Genomic DNA, 16,902 nt, shown 5'->3' with positions numbered 1-16,902 from the left:
AATAAATATGACTTTCATTCATCAATTCTAATATTTTTGTGTAGATATAAAGTTATCGTCATATAAATCTATGCATAAATGAGCCGCAAATTCAACCCGTTTTTTTTTTTTTTTTTTACCCGTCGATCACGTTTTTCTCAAACCCAATTGAAATTCTGGCCGTTAGGTGGCCGTCACTCCACGTCATCCGCCCCTTCTTTCAGCTGCGCATGCGCTATTAAATTTTTCGCCTCAATGAAATCCAAACGCGCTCCAGTTTCGCGCATGCGTATTTGTACGAGCTATGTATTAAATATGGAACGGGGATTATCGCATGCGCATTGAAAAGCGGCATTGGCGATTTGCGCATTGTAATCCAATATCGCAAGCGCGCATCTGAGATCACTTAGAGAGCGGGTGGGACCGCTGAAGACGTAACACAATACACAATAAGGAAGTAGGGCTTGGGAGGAGTCGGATCAAAACAGTGGTGAATTATAACTATAATTTTTAATAAAACTATGGCAGAAAATGAAAAAATAACTAAGCGACTACATGAAGGGGATAATGATAAATGGTAGGTTGTCTTTAAGAAAGGCTAACTTTACCTTCACTTTAAAGTGAAGGTAAACTTTGATGAATGAAAGCCCGTTTTAAAAAAAATACTATTAAAAACAGTGGCACTTTCATTCATCAAAGTTTACAAAGCAGCCGTTTTGATTAAAAACTTACCTGTTTTTCTTTTCACAGCCAGAGCAGCTTCTCCCTCCTGGAAATCCTCTCTTCACACATCAGCAATGACTAATCCGGCTTCCTCCAATCACAGCATGGCCTCAGGCAATGACCACCCTGGGGGGAAAGCCGTGATTGGAGGAAGCTGGATTAGTCATTGCTGACGTGTAAAGAGAGGATTTCCAGGAGGGGGAAGCTGCTTTGGCTGTGAAAAGAAAAAACATAATTTATGTAAGAACTTACCTGATAAATTCATTTATTTCATATTAGCAAGAGTCCATGAGCTAGTGACGTATGGGATATACATTCCTACCAGGAGGGGCAAAGTTTCCCAAACCTTAAAATGCCTATAAATACACCCCTCACCACACCCACAATTCAGTTTAACGAATAGCCAAGAAGTGGGGTGATAAGAAAAAAGTGCGAAAGCATATAAAATAAGGAATTGGAATAATTGTGCTTTATACAAAAAAATCATAACCACCACAAAAAAGGGCGGGCCTCATGGACTCTTGCTAATATGAAAGAAATGAATTTATCAGGTAAGTTCTTACATAAATAATGTTTTCTTTCATGTAATTAGCAAGAGTCCATGAGCTAGTGACGTATGGGATAATGACTACCCAAGATGTGGATCTTTCCACACAAGAGTCACTAGAGAGGGAGGGATAAAATAAAGACAGCCAATTCCTGCTGAATTTAATCCACACCCAAAATAAAGTTTAATGAAAAACATAAGCAGAAGATTCAAACTGAAACCGCTGCCTGAAGTACTTTTCTACCAAAAACTGCTTCAGAAGAAGAAAATACATCAAAATGGTAGAATTTGGTAAAAGTATGCAAAGAGGACCAAGTTGCCGCTTTGCAAATCTGATCAACCGAAGCTTCATTCCTAAACGCCCAGGAAGTAGAAACTGACCTAGTAGAATGAGCTGTAATCCTCTGAGGCGGAGTTTTACCCGACTCAACATAGGCAAGATGAAATAAAGATTTCAACCAAGATGCCAAAGAAATGGCAGAAGTTTTCTGGCCTTTCTAGAACCGGAAAAGATAACAAATAAACTAGAAGTCTTTCGGAAAGACTTAGTAGCTTCAACATAATATTTCAAAGCTCTAACAATATCCAAAGAATGCAACGATTTCTCCTTAGAATTCTTAGGATTAGGACATAATGAAGGAACCACAATGTCTCTACTAATGTTGTTGGAATTCACAACTTAGGTAAAAATTCAAAAGAAGTTCGCAACACCGCCTTATCCTGATGAAAAATCAGAAAAGGATACTCACAAGAAAGAGCAGATAATTCAGAAACTCTTCTGGCAGAAGAGATGGCCAAAAGAAACAAAACTTTCCAAGAAAGTAATTTAATGTCCAATGAATGCATAGGTTCAAATGGAGGAGCTTGAAGAGCCCCCAGAACCAAATTCAAACTCCAAGGAGGAGAAATTGACTTAATGACAGGCTTTATACGAACCAAAGCTTGTACAAAACAATGAATATCAGGAAGAATAGCAATCTTTCTGTGAAAAAGAACAGAAAGAGCAGAGATTTGTCCTTTCAAGGAACTTGCGGACAAACCCTTATCTAAACCATCCTGAAGAAACTGTAATATTCTCGGTATTCTAAAAGAATGCCAAGAAAAATGATGAGAAAGACACCAAGAAATAGAAGTCTTCCAGACTCTATAATATATCTCTCTGGATACAGATTTACGAGCCTGAAACATAGTATTAATCACAGAGTCAGAGAAACCTCTTTGACCAAGAATCAAGCGTTCAATCTCCATACCTTTAAATTTAAGGATTTCAGATCCTGATGAAAAAAAGGACCTTGCGACAGAAGGTCTGGTCTTAACGGAAGAGTCCACGGTTGGCAAGAGGCCATCCGGACAAGATCCGCATACCAAAACCTGTGAGGCCATGCCGGAGCAACCAGCAGAACAAACTAGCATTCCTTCAGAATCTTGGAGATTACTCTTGGAAGAAGAACTAGAGACGGAAAGATATAGGCAGGATGATACTTCCAAGGAAGTGATAATGCATCCACTGCCTCCGCCTGAGGATCCCGGGATCTGGACAGATACCTGGGAAGTTTCATGTTTAGATGAGAAGCCATCAGATCTATTTCTGGAAGTTCCCACATTTGAATAATCTGAAGAAATACCTCTGGGTGAAGAGACCATTCGCCCGGATGCAACGTTTAGCGACTGAGATAATCCGCTTTCCAATTGTCCATACCTGGGATATGAACCGCAGAGATTAGACAGGAGCTGGATTCCGCCCAAACCAAAATTCGAGATACTTCTTTCATAGCCAGAGGACTGTGAGTCCCTCCTTGATGATTGATGTATGCCACAGTTGTGACATTGTCTATCTGAAAACAAATGAACAACTCTCTCTTCAGAAGAGGCCAAGACTGAAGAGCTCTGAAAATGGCACGGAGTTCCAAATATTGATCGGAAATCTCACCTCCTGAGATTCCCAAACCCCTTGTGCCGTCAGAAACCCCCACACAGCTCCCCAACCTGTAAGACTTGCATCTGTTGAGATTATAGTCCAGGTCGGAAGAACAAGAAGCCCCCTGAACTAAACGATGGTGATCTGTCCACCATGTCAGAGAGTGTCGTAAAATCGGTTTAAAGATATTAATTGAGATATCTTTGAGTAATCCCTGCACCATTGGTTCAGCATACAGAGCTGAAGAGGTCGCATGTGAAAACGAGCAAAGGAGATCGCATCTGATGCGGCAGTCCTAAGACCCAACATTTCCATGCATAAGGCTACCAAAGGGAATGATTGTGACTGAAGGTTTTGACAAGCTGATATCAATGTTAAACTTCTCTTGTCTGACAAGGACAGAGTCATAGACACTGAATCTATCTAGAAACCTAAAAAGGTTACCCTTGTCTGAGGAATCAATAAATTGAATGGTAAATTGATCCTCCAACCATGAACTTGAAGAAACAACACAAGTCGATTCGTATGAGATTCTTCGAAAATGAGAAGACTGAGCAAGTACCAAGATATCATCCAAATAAGGAAATACCAAAACCCTGTTCTCTGATTACAGAAAGAAGGGCACCGAGAACCTTTGAAAAAAATTCTTGGAACTGAGGCTAGGCCAAACGGTAGAGCCAAAAAACTGGTAATGCTTGTCTAAAAAGAGAATCTCAGACACTAAAAGTGATCTGGATGAATCGGAATATGCAGATACACATCCTGTAAATCTATTGTAGACATATAATGCCCTTGCTAAACAAAAGGCAGGATAGTCCTACAGTAACCATCTTGAATGTTGGTATCCTAACATAACGATTCAATAATGATAGATCCGGAACTGGTCTGAAGGAATTGACCTTCTTTGGTACAATGAAGAGATAAAATAAAACCCCAGCCCCTGTTCCAGAACTGGAACTGGCATAAATACTCCAGCCAACTCTAGATCTGAAAGACATTTCAGAAATGCTGAGCCTTTGCTGTGTTAACTGGGACACGGGAAAGAAAAAAATCTCTTAGCAGGAGGCCTTAACTTGAAGCCAATTCTGTACCTTTCTGAAACAATGTTCTGAAACCAGAGATTGAGAACGGAATTGATCCAAATTTCTTTGAAGAAAATGTAATCTGCCCCATACCAGCTGAGCTGGAATAAGGGCCGCACCTTCATAGGTACTTAGGAGCTGGCTATAGGTTTCTATAAGGCTTGGATATATTCCAAACTGGAAATAGTTTCCAAACTGATACCGCTCCTGAGGATGAAGGATCAGGCTTTTGTTCCTTGTTGTGAGGAAAGGAACGAAAATGATTATTTACCCTGGAAAGAAAGGGAAAGCAAAGTTGACTTAGAAGACATATCAGCATTCCAAGTTTAATCCATAAAGCTTTTCTAGCTAAAATAGCTAGAGACATATACCTGACATCAACTCTAATGATATCAAAAGATGGTATCACCAATAAAATTATTAGCATGTTATAGAATAATAATAATGCTATAAAATTATGATCTGTTACTTGTTGCGCTAAAGCTTCTAACCAAAAAGTTGAAGCTGCAGCAACATCCGCTAAAAATATAGCAGGTCTAAGAAGATTACCTGAACATAAGTAAGCTTTTCTTAGAAAGGATTCAATTTTCCTATCTAAAGGATCCTTAAATGAAGTACTATCTGCCGTAGGAATAGTAGTACATTTAGCAGGAGTAGAGACAGCCCCATAACCTTAGGGATTTTTGTCCCAAAAAACTCTAATCTGTCAGATGGCACAGGATATAATTGCTTAAACGTCTAGAAGGAGTAAATAAATTACCCAAATTATTCCATTCCCTGGAAATTACTTCAGAAATAGCATCAGGGAGATAAAACACTTCTGGAATAACTACAGGAGATTTAAAAACCTTATTTAAACGTTTACATTTAGTATCAAGAGGACCAGAATCCTCTATTTCTAATGCAAATAATACTTCTTTAAGTAAAGAATGAATAAATTCCATCTTGAACAAATACAAAGATTTATCAGCATCAACCTCTGAGACAGAAACCTCTGAACCAGAAGAACCATTATCAGTATCAGAATGATGATGTTCATTTAAAAATTCATCTGAAAAAAGAGAAGTTTTAAAAGACTTTTATGTATACTAGAAGGAGAAATAACAGACATAGCCTTCTTAATGGATTTAAAAAATAAAATCTCTTATGTTATCAGGAACACTCTGAAAATTAGATGTTGACGGAACAGCAACAGGTAATGTAACAGTACTAAAGGAAATTTTATCTGCATTAATAAGTTTGACATGACATGCAATACAAACAACAGCTGGAGAAACAGATACCAAAAGTTTATAGCAGATACACTTAGCTTGGTAGCTCCAGCACTGGGCAGTGATTTTCCTGAAGTATCTTCTGACTCAGTTGCAACGTGGAACATCTTGCAATATGTAAAAGAAAAAAACAACATATAAAGCAAAATTGATCAAATTCCTTAAATGACAGTTTCAGGAATGGGAAAAAAATGCCAGTGAACAAGCTTCTAGCAACCAGAAGCAATAAATAATGTGACTTAAATAATGTGGAGACAAAAGTGACGCCCATATTTTTTAGCGCCAAAAAAGACGCCCACATTATTTGGCGCCTAAATGCTTTTGGCGCCAAAAATGACGCCACATCCGGAACGCCCACATTTTTGACGCAAAAAAAGTCAAAAAATGACGCAACTTCCAGCGACACGTATGACGCCGGAAACAGAAAAAAATGTTTGCGCCAAAAAAGTCCGCGCCAAGAATGACGCAATAAAATGAAGCATTTTCTGCCCCCGCGAGCCTAACAGCCCACAGGGAAAAAGTCAAAACATTTTTAAGGTAAGAAAAAATGATTGAAACAAATGCATTTATCCCAAATATGAAACTGACTGTCTGAAAAATAAGGAATGTTGAACATTCTGAGTCAAGGCAAATAAATGTTTGAATACATATATTTAGAACTTTAAAAACAAAGTGCCCAACCATAGCTTAGAGTGTCACAGAAAATAAGATTTACTTACCCCAGGACACTCATCTACATGTTTGTAGAAAGCCAAACCAGTACTGAAACGAGAATCAGCAGAGGTAATGGTATATATAAGAGTATATCGTCGATCTGAAAAGGGAGGTAAGAGATGAATCTCTACGACCGATAACAGAGAACCTATGAAATAGACCCCGTAGAAGGAGATCACTGCATTCAAATAGGCAATACTCTCCTCACATCCCTCTGACATTCACTGCACGCTGAGAGGAAAACCGGGCTCCAACTTGCTGCGGAGCGCATATCAACGTAGAATCTAGCACAAACTTACTTCACCACCTCCATCGGAGGCAAAGTTTGTAAAACTGAATTGTGGGTGTGGTGAGGTGTGTATTTATAGGCATTTTAAGGTTTGGGAAACTTTGCCCCTCCTGGTAGGAATGTATATCCCATACGTCACTAGCTCATGGACTCTTGCTAATTACATGAAAGAAACATAATTTATGCTTACCTGATAAATTCCTTTCTCCTGTAGTGTAGTCAGTCCACGGGTCATCATTACTTATGGGATATTAACTCCTCCCCAACAGGAAGTGCAAGAGGATCACCCAAGCAGAGCTGCTATATAGCTCCTCCCCTCTACGTCACACCCAGTCATTCGACCGAGAACCAAACGAGAAAGGAGAAACTATAGGGTGCAGTGGTGACTGGAGTATAATTTAAAATTTAGACCTGCCACAAAAAACAGGGCGGGCCGTGGACTGACTACACTACAGGAGAAAGGAATTTATCAGGTAAGCATAAATTATGTTTTCTCCTGTTAAGTGTAGTCAGTCCACGGGTCATCATTACTTATGGGATACCAATACCAAAGCTAAAGTACACGGATGACGGGAGGGACAGGCAGGATCTTTATACGGAAGGAACCACTGCCTGAAGAACCTTTCTCCCAAAAACAGCCTCCGAAGAAGCAAAAGTGTCAAATTTGGAAAATTTGGAAAAAGTATGAAGCGAAGACCAAGTTGCAGCCTTGCAAATCTGTTCAACAGAGGCCTCATTCTTAAAGGCCCAAGTGGAAGCCACAGCTCTAGTAGAATGAGCTGTAATTCTTTCAGGAGGCTGCTGTCCAGCAGTCTCATAGGCTAAACGTATTATGCTACGAAGCCAGAAAGAGAGAGAGGTAGCAGAAGCTTTTTGACCTCTCCTCTGTCCAGAATAAACGACAAACAGGGAAGAAGTTTGACGAAAATCTTTAGTTGCCTGTAAATAAAATTTCAGGGCACGGACTACGTCCAGATTGTGTAGAAGCCGTTCCTTCTTTGAAGAAGGGTTAGGGCACAATGATGGAACAACAATCTCTTGATTGATATTCTTGTTAGTAACTACCTTAGGTAAGAACCCAGGTTTAGTACGCAGAACTACCTTATCTGAATGAAAAATCAGATAAGGAGAATCACAATGTAAAGCTGATAACTCAGAGACTCTACGAGCCGAGGAAATAGCCATTAAAAACAGAACTTTCCAAGATAACAACTTGATATCAATGGAATGAAGGGGTTCAAACGGAACACCCTGTAAAACGTTAAGAACTAAGTTTAAGCTCCACGGTGGAGCTACAGTTTTAAACACAGGCTTAATCCTAGCCAAAGCCTGACAAAAAGCCTGAACGTCTGGAACTTCTGACAGACGTTTGTGTAAAAGGATGGACAGAGCTGAGATCTGTCCCTTTAAAGAACTTGCAGATAAACCCTTTTCTAAACCCTCTTGTAGAAAAGACAATATCCTAGGAATCCTAACCTTACTCCATGAGTAACTCTTGGATTCACACCAGTGTAAGTATTTACGCCAAATCTTATGGTAAATCTTCCTGGTAACAGGTTTCCTAGCCTGTATTAAAGTATCGATTACTGACTCCGAAAATCCACGCTTTGATAAAATCAAGCGTTCAATTTCCATGCAGTCAGCTTCAGAGAAATTAGATTTTGATGTTTGAAAGGACCCTGAATTAGAAGGTCCTGTCTCAGAGGCAGAGACCAAGGTGGACAGGATGACATGTCCACTAGATCTGCATACCAGGTCCTGCGTGGCCACGCAGGCGCTATTAGAATCACCGATGCTTTCTCCTGTTTGATCCTGGCAATCAAACGAGGAAGCATCGGGAAGGGTGGAAACACATAAGCCATCCCGAAGGTCCAAGGTGCTGTCAAAGCATCTACCAGGACCGCTCCCGGGTCCCTGGACCTGGACCCGTAGCAAGGAAGCTTGGCGTTCTGGCGAGACGCCATGAGATCCATATCTGGTTTGCCCCAACGTCGAAGTATTTGGGCAAAGACCTCCGGATGAAGTTCCCACTCCCCCGAATGAAAAGTCTGACGACTTAGGAAATCCGCCTCCCAGTTCTCCACTCCTGGAATGTGGATCGCTGACAGGTGGCAAGAGTGAGACTCTGCCCAGCGAATTATCTTTGATACTTCCATCATCGCTAGGGAACTTCTTGTCCCTCCTTGATGGTTGATGTAAGCTACAGTCGTGATGTTGTCCGACTGAAACCTGATGAACCTCCGAGTTGTTAACTGAGGCCAAGCCAGAAGGGCATTGAGAACTGCTCTCAATTCCAGAATGTTTATTGGAAGGAGATTCTCCTCCTGAATCCATGATCCCTGAACCTTCAGGGAATTCCAGACAGCGCCCCAACCTAGTAGGCTGGCGTCTGTTGTTACAATTGTCCAGTCTGGCCTGCTGAAGGGCACCCCCCTGGACAGATGTGGCCGAGAAAGCCACCATAGAAGAGAATTTCTGGTCTCTTGATCCAGATTCAGAGTAGGGGACAAATCTGAGTAATCCCCATTCCACTGACTTAGCATGCACAATTGCAGCGGTCTAAGATGCAGGCGTGCAAAGGGTACTATGTCCATTGCCGCTACCATTAAGCCGATTACCTCCATGCATTGAGCCACTGACGGGTGTTGAATGGAATGAAGGACACGGCAAGCATTTTGAAGCTTTGTTAACCTGTCTTCTGTCAGGTAAATCTTCATTTCTACAGAATCTATAAGAGTCCCCAAGAAGGGAACTCTTGTGAGTGGTAAGAGAGAACTCTTCTCTTCGTTCACCTTCCACCCATGCGACCTTAGAAATGCCAGTACTAACTCTGTATGAGACTTGGCAGTTTGAAAGCTTGACGCTTGTATCAGAATGTCGTCTAGGTACGGAGCCACCGAAATTCCTCGCGGTCTTAGTACCGCCAGAAGAGAGCCCAGAACCTTTGTGAAGATTCTTGGAGCCGTAGCCAACCCGAATGGAAGAGCTACAAACTGGTAATGCCTGTCTAGGAAGGCAAACCTTAGATACCGGAAATGATCTTTGTGAATCGGTATGTGAAGGTAGGCATCCTTTAAATCCACTGTGGTCATGTACTGACCCTTTTGGATCATGGGTAAGATTGTCCGAATAGTTTCCATTTTGAACGATGGAACTCTTAGGAATTTGTTTAGGATCTTTAAATCCAAGATTGGTCTGAAGGTTCCTTCTTTCTTGGGAACCACAAACAGATTTGAGTAAAACCCTTGTCCGTGTTCCGACCGCGGAACCGGATGGATCACTCCCATTAGTAAAAGATCTTGTACACAGCGTAGAAACGCCTCTTTCTTTATCTGGTTTGTTGACAACCTTGAGAGATGAAATCTCCCTTTTGGGGGAGAGGCTTTGAAGTCCAGAAGATATCCCTGAGATATGATCTCTAACGCCCAGGGATCCTGGACATCTCTTGCCCAAGCCTGGGCGAAGAGAGAAAGTCTGCCCCCCACTAGATCCCTTCCCGGATCGGGGGCCCTCACTTCATGCTGTCTTAGGGGCAGCAGCAGGTTTTCTGGCCTGCTTGCCCTTGTTCCAGGTCTGGTTAGGTTTCCAGCCTTGTCTGTAGCGAGCAACAGCTCCTTCCTGTTTTGGAGCAGAGGAAGTTGATGCTGCTCCTGCCTTGAAGTTACGAAAGGCACGAAAATTAGACTGTCTAGCCCTAGGTTTGGCTCTGTCTTGAGGCAGGGCATGGCCTTTACCTCCTGTAATATCAGCGATAATTTCTTTCAAACCGGGCCCGAATAAAGTCTGCCCCTTGAAAGGTATGTTAAGTAATTTAGATTTAGAAGTAACATCAGCTGACCAGGATTTTAGCCACAGTGCTCTGCGTGCCTGAATGGCGAATCCGGAATTCTTAGCCGTAAGTTTAGTTAAATGTACTACGGCATCAGAAATAAATGAATTAGCTAGCTTAAGGGTTTTAAGCTTGTTTGAAATCTCATCTATTGGCGCTGAGTCAAGGGTCTCTTCCAGAGACTCGAACCAAAATGCGGCCGCAGCCGTGACAGGCGCAATACATGCAAGGGGTTGCAATATAAAACCTTGTTGAACAAACATTTTCTTAAGGTAACCCTCTAACTTTTTATCCATTAGATCTGAAAAGGCACAGCTATCCTCCACCGGGATAGTGGTACGCTTAGCCAGAGAAGAAACTGCTCCCTCCACCTTAGGGACCGTCTGCCATAAGTCCCGTGTGGTGGCGTCTATTGGAAACATTTTTCTAAATATAGGAGGGGGGGAAAAGGGTACACCGGGCCTATCCCACTCATTGGTAATAATCTCTGTAAGCCTCTTAGGTATAGGAAAGACGTCAGTACACGCCGGTACCGCATAGTATCTATCCAGCCTACATAATTTCTCTGGGATTGCAACCGTGTTACAATCATTCAGAGCCGCTAATACCTCCCCTAGCAGTACACGGAGGTTTTCTAGTTTAAACTTAAAATTTGAAATGTCTGAATCCAGTCTATTTGGATCAGATCCGTCACCCGCAGAATGAAGCTCTCCGTCCTCATGTTCTGCAAATTGTGACGCAGTATCTGACATGGCCCTAGTATTATCAGCGCACTCTGTTCTCACCCCAGAGTGATCTCGCTTACCCCTAAGTTCTGGCAATTTAGACAAAACTTCAGTCATAACATTAGTCATGTCCTGTAGAGTGATTTGTAATGGCCGCCCTGATGTACTTGGAGTTACAATATCACGCACCTCCCGAGCGGGAGATGCAGGTACTGACACGTGAGGCAAGTTAGTCGGCATAACTTCCCCCTCGTTGTCTGGTGAATGATGTTCAACATGTACAGATTAATTTTTATTTAAAGTAGCATCAATGCAATTAGTACATAAGTTTCTATTGGGCTCCACCTTGGCTTTTACACATATAGCACAGATATATTCCTCTGAGTCAGACATGTTTAACAAACTAGCAATTAGACTAGCAAGCTTGGAAATACCTTTCAACTAAATTTACAAGTAATATGTAAAACGTACTGTGCCTTTAAGAAGCACAGAAAAAAACTATGACAGTTGAATAACAATGAACCGGATTAGTTATAAAAACCAAATTTTTCCCGGTAAAAGCAAAAATTAGCAAAGGATTGCACTCATTAGCAATGGATGACTAACCCTTAATATCAGAAAAAACGTATAACATTTAAAATATAAGCGTTTTTAGCACAGTCAAAGCACAATCTCACAGGTCTGCTGTGAGTGATTACCTCCCTCAAAATAAGTTTTGAAGACCCCTGAGCTCTGTAGAGACGTTCCGGATCATGCAGGGAGAGAAGACAGACTTGTGACTGAATTTCTGATGCGTAGCAAAAGCGCCAAAATAGGCCCCTCCCACTCACACACAACAGTGAGGGAAGCTCAGTGAAACTGTTTTTAATTTAAAATAAACGACAGCCATGTGGAAAATAACGCCCAAAACAATTTTTCACCAAGTACCTCAGATAATTAAACGATTTAACATGCCAGCAAACGTTTAAAATCTAATTATATGAAATGTCATTAAAAAGCCTGCTGCTAGTCGTTCACACTGCAAGTTAGGCTAAAAGTTATATGCATACAGTATTGTCCCAGTGAAGTGCCATTCCCCAGAATACTGAAATGTAAACATATATACATATCAGCCTGATACCAGCTGCTACTACTGCATTTAAGGCTGAACTTACATTATATCGGTATTGGCAGTATTTTCTCAGTCAATTCCATTCCTTAGAAAATAATATACTGCAACACACCTCTTTGCAGGTGAACCTGCCCGCTGTCCCCTGATCTGAAGTTTACCTCACTCCTCAGAATGGCCGAGAACAGCAAAATGAATCTTAGTTACGTCCGCTAAGATCATACAAAACTCAGGTAGATTCTTCTTCAAATTCTGCCTGAGAAGAAACAACACACTCCGGTGCTGTTTAAAATAACAAACTTTTGATTGAAGATATAAAAATTAAGTATAATCACCACAGTCCTCTCACACATCCTATCTATTAGTTGGGTGCAAGAGAATGACTGGGTGTGACGAAGAGGGGAGGAGCTATATAGCAGCTCTGCTTGGGTGATCCTCTTGCACTTCCTGTTGGGGAGGAGTTAATATCCCATAAGTAATGATGACCCGTGGACTGACTACACTTAACAGGAGAAAGGTAAGTTTTTAATCAAAACGGCGGCTGCTTTGTAAACTTTGATAAATTAAAGTGCCCCTGTTTTTAATAGTAGTTTTAAAAAACAGGTTTCATTCACCAAAATTTACCTTCACTTTAATTTACTTAGGTATTTGAAGCACGATTTATTTATTTTTCTTCTGCACTCTCTTTTCTAATCTAAAGAAGGAATTCTTTAGAGAAAGGGTGGTTGACTTATTGATTAGATTCCCAAGAGGTGGTAAGAACAAAGACTGTAAGGGAATTAAAAGAGGCATACAATATCTTGGGATTGTGATAATACTTAAGTATCCATAAAAAAAACAAAACAACAACTTTGCAATACAGTTTTGTAATTTATTTTGCAACCATTTCATGTAAAATAACTCTGAACATTGTGTGCTTCCAATTCTGAGAACTGTAAGTGCACAGTGCAGACTTCACAAGACTGATAGATTTTATATATATATATATATATATATATATATATATATATATATATATATATATATATATATATATATATATATATATATATATATCTGTCCCTAATTGGTCTTAGCAAAGATAATAAGACAAGAAACGGCAAAACACTACAATCTATAAAAGTGACAATGACCAGCCTGGTCTACTCCAGTAACAAGTAGACATGTGCAAAAATTTGTTTTTCATAACAAAATAGTTTAAATATCTTGCTAGCACACCTTTATTTCTCCAACATAGGTGTGTCCGGTCCACGGCGTCATCCTTACTTGTGGGATATTCTCTTCCCCAACAGGAAATGGCAAAGAGCCCAGCAAAGCTGGTCACATGATCCCTCCTAGGCTCCGCCTACCCCAGTCATTCTCTTTGCCGTTGTACAGGCAACATCTCCACGGAGATGGCTTAGAGTTTTTTAGTGTTTAACTGTAGTTTTTATTATTCAATCAAGAGTTTGTTATTTTAAAATAGTGCTGGTATGTACTATTTACTCTGAAACAGAAAAGAGATGAAGATTTCTGTTTGTAAGAGGAAAATGATTTTAGCAACCGTTACTAAAATCGATGGCTGTTCCACACAGGACTGTTGAGAGGAATTAACTTCAGTTGGGGGAACAGTGAGCAGACTTTTGCTGCTTGAGGTATGACACATTCTAACAAGACGATGTAATGCTGGAAGCTGTCATTTTCCCTATGGGATCCGGTAAGCCATTTTTATTACAGAGTAAATAAGGGCTTCACAAGGGCTTGTTAAGACTGTAGACATTTTCTGGGCTAAATCGATTCATATATAACATATTTAGCCTTGAGGAATCATTTAATCTGGGTATTTTTGTAAAATAATATCGGCAGGCACTGTTTTAGACACCTTATTCTCTAGGGGCTTTCCCTAATCATAGGCAGAGCCTCATTTTCGCGCCGGTATTGCGCACTTGTTTTTGAGAAGCATGACATGCAGTCGCATGTGTGAGGAGCTCTGATACATAAAAAAGACTTTCTGAAGGCGTCATTTGGTATCGTATTCCCCTTTGGGCTTGGTTGGGTCTCAGCAAAGCAGATACCAGGGACTGTAAAGGGGTTAAAGATAAAAACGGCTCCGGTTCCGTTATTTTAAGGGTTAAAGCTTCCAAATTTGGTGTGCAATACTTTTAAGGCTTTAAGACACTGTGGTGAAATTTTGGTGAATTTTGAACAATTCCTTCATACTTTTTCGCAATTGCAGTAATAAAGTGTGTTCAGTTTAAAATGTAAAGTGACAGTAACGGTTTTATTTTAAAACGTTTTTTGTACTTTGTTATCAAGTTTATGCCTGTTTAACATGTCTGAACTACCAGATAGACTGTGTTCTGAATGTGGGGAAGCCAAGGTTCCTTCTCATTTAAATAGATGTGATTTATGTGACACTGAAAATGATGCCCAAGATGATTCCTCAAGTGAGGGGAGTAAGCATGGTACTGCATCATTCCCTCCTTCGTCTACACCAGTCTTGCCCACTCAGGAGGCCCCTACTTCATCTAGCGCGCCAATACTCCTTACTATGCAACAATTAACGGCTGTAATGGATAATTCTATCAAAAACATTTTAGCCAAAATTCCCACTTATCAGCGTAAGCGCGACTGCTCTGTTTTAGATACTGAAGAGCATGAGGACGCTGATGATAATGGTTCTGATATGCCCCTACACCAGTCTGAGGGGGCCAGGGAGGTTTTGTCTGAGGGAGAAATTTCAGATTCAGGGAAAATTTCTCAACAAGCTGAACCCGATGTGATTACATTTAAATTTAAGTTGGAACATCTCCGCGCTCTGCTTAAGGAGGTGTTATCCACTCTGGATGATTGTGAGAATTTGATCATCCCAGAGAAACTATGTAAAATGGACAAGTTCCTAGAGGTCCCGGGGCCCCCAGAAGCTTTTCCTATACCCAAGCGGGTGGCGGACATTGTAAATAAAGAATGGGAAAGGCCCGGTATACCTTTCGTCCCTCCCCCCATATTTAAAAAATTGTTTCCCATGGTCGACCCCAGAAAGGACTTATGGCAGTCAGTCCCCAAGGTCGAGGGGGCGGTTTCTACTTTAAACAAACGCACCACTATACCCATAGAAGATAGTTGTGCTTTCAAAGATCCTATGGATAAAAAATTAGAAGGTTTGCTTAAAAAGATGTTTGTTCAGCAAGGTTACCTTCTACAACCAATTTCATGCATTGTCCCTGTCACTACAGCCGCGTGTTTCTGGTTCGATGAGCTAGAAAAGGCGATCGATAGTGATTCTCCTCCTTATGAGGAGATTATGGACAGAATCCGTGCTCTCAAATTGGCTAATTCTTTCACCCTAGACGCCACTTTGCAATTGGCTAGGTTAGCGGCGAAAAATTCTGGGTTTGCTATTGTGGCGCGCAGAGCGCTTTGGTTGAAATCTTGGTCAGCGGATGCGTCTTCCAAGAACAAATTGCTTAACATTCCTTTCAAGGGGAAAACGATGTTTGGCCCTGACTTGAAAGAGATTATCTCTGATATCACTGGGGGTAAGGGCCACGCCCTTCCTCAGGATAGGTCTTTCAAGGCCAAAAATAAACCTAATTTTCGTCCCTTTCGTAGAAACGGACCAGCCCCAAGTGCTACGTCCTCTAAGCAAGAGGGTAATACTTCTCAAGCCAAGCCAGCCTGGAGACCAATGCAAGGCTGGAACAAGGGAAAGCAGGCCAAGAAGCCTGCCACTGCTACCAAGACAGCATGAAATGTTGGCCCCCGATCCGGGACCGGATCTGGTGGGGGGCAGACTCTCTCTCTTCGCTCAGGCTTGGGCAAGAGATGTTCTGGATCCTTGGGCACTAGAAATAGTCTCCCAAGGTTATCTTCTGGAATTCAAGGGGCCTCCCCCAAGGGGGAGGTTCCACAGGTCTCAATTGTCTTCAGACCACATAAAGAGACAGGCATTCTTACATTGTGTAGAAGACCTGTTAAAAATGGGAGTGATTCATCCTGTTCCATTAGGAGAACAAGGGATGGGGTTCTACTCCAATCTGTTCGTAGTTCCCAAAAAAGAGGGAACGTTCAGACCAATCTTGGATCTCAAGATCCTAAACAAGTTTCTCAAGGTTCCATCGTTCAAAATGGAAACTATTCGAACAATTCTTCCTTCCATCCAGGAAGGTCAATTCATGACCACGGTGGATTTAAAGGATGCGTATCTACATATTCCTATCCACAAGGAACATCATCGGTTCCTAAGGTTCGCATTCCTGGACAAGCATTACCAGTTCGTGGCACTTCCTTTCGGATTAGCCACTGCTCCAAGGATTTTCACAAAGGTACTAGGGTCCCTTCTAGCGGTACTAAGACCAAGGGGCATTGCAGTAGTACCTTACTTGGACGACATTCTGATTCAAGCGTCGTCCCTTCCTCAAGCAAAGGCTCACACGGACATAGTCCTGGCCTTTCTCAGATCTCACGGATGGAAAGTGAACGTAGAAAAGAGTTCTCTGTCTCCGTCAACAAGGGTTCCCTTCTTGGGAACAATAATAGACTCCTTAGAAATGAGGATTTTTCTGACAGAGGCCAGAAAAACAAAACTTCTAAACTCTTGTCAAACACTTCATTCCGTTCCTCTTCCTTCCATAGCGCAGTGCATGGAAGTAATAGGTTTGATGGTAGCGGCAATGGACATAGTTCCTTTTGCGCGCATTCATCTAAGACCATTACAACTGTGCATGCTCAGTCAGTG

At 41.4% G+C, this 16,902-nt stretch overlaps 1 protein-coding gene across 3 annotated transcripts in view; it reads right to left on the bottom strand.

The window, feature by feature from the left end:
• PARL (presenilin associated rhomboid like) overlaps positions 1-16,902 on the bottom strand; it is a 92,211-nt gene that overhangs the window by 39,232 nt on the left and 36,077 nt on the right. The gene's annotated exons all lie outside the window — the stretch shown is intronic.

This window comes from Bombina bombina, chromosome 3, assembly GCF_027579735.1.
Source record: "Bombina bombina isolate aBomBom1 chromosome 3, aBomBom1.pri, whole genome shotgun sequence".
NCBI lineage: Eukaryota > Metazoa > Chordata > Amphibia > Anura > Bombinatoridae > Bombina > Bombina bombina.
Note: the sequence above shows the minus strand (reverse complement) of the source record. Positions and strands in the feature narration are given on the sequence as shown.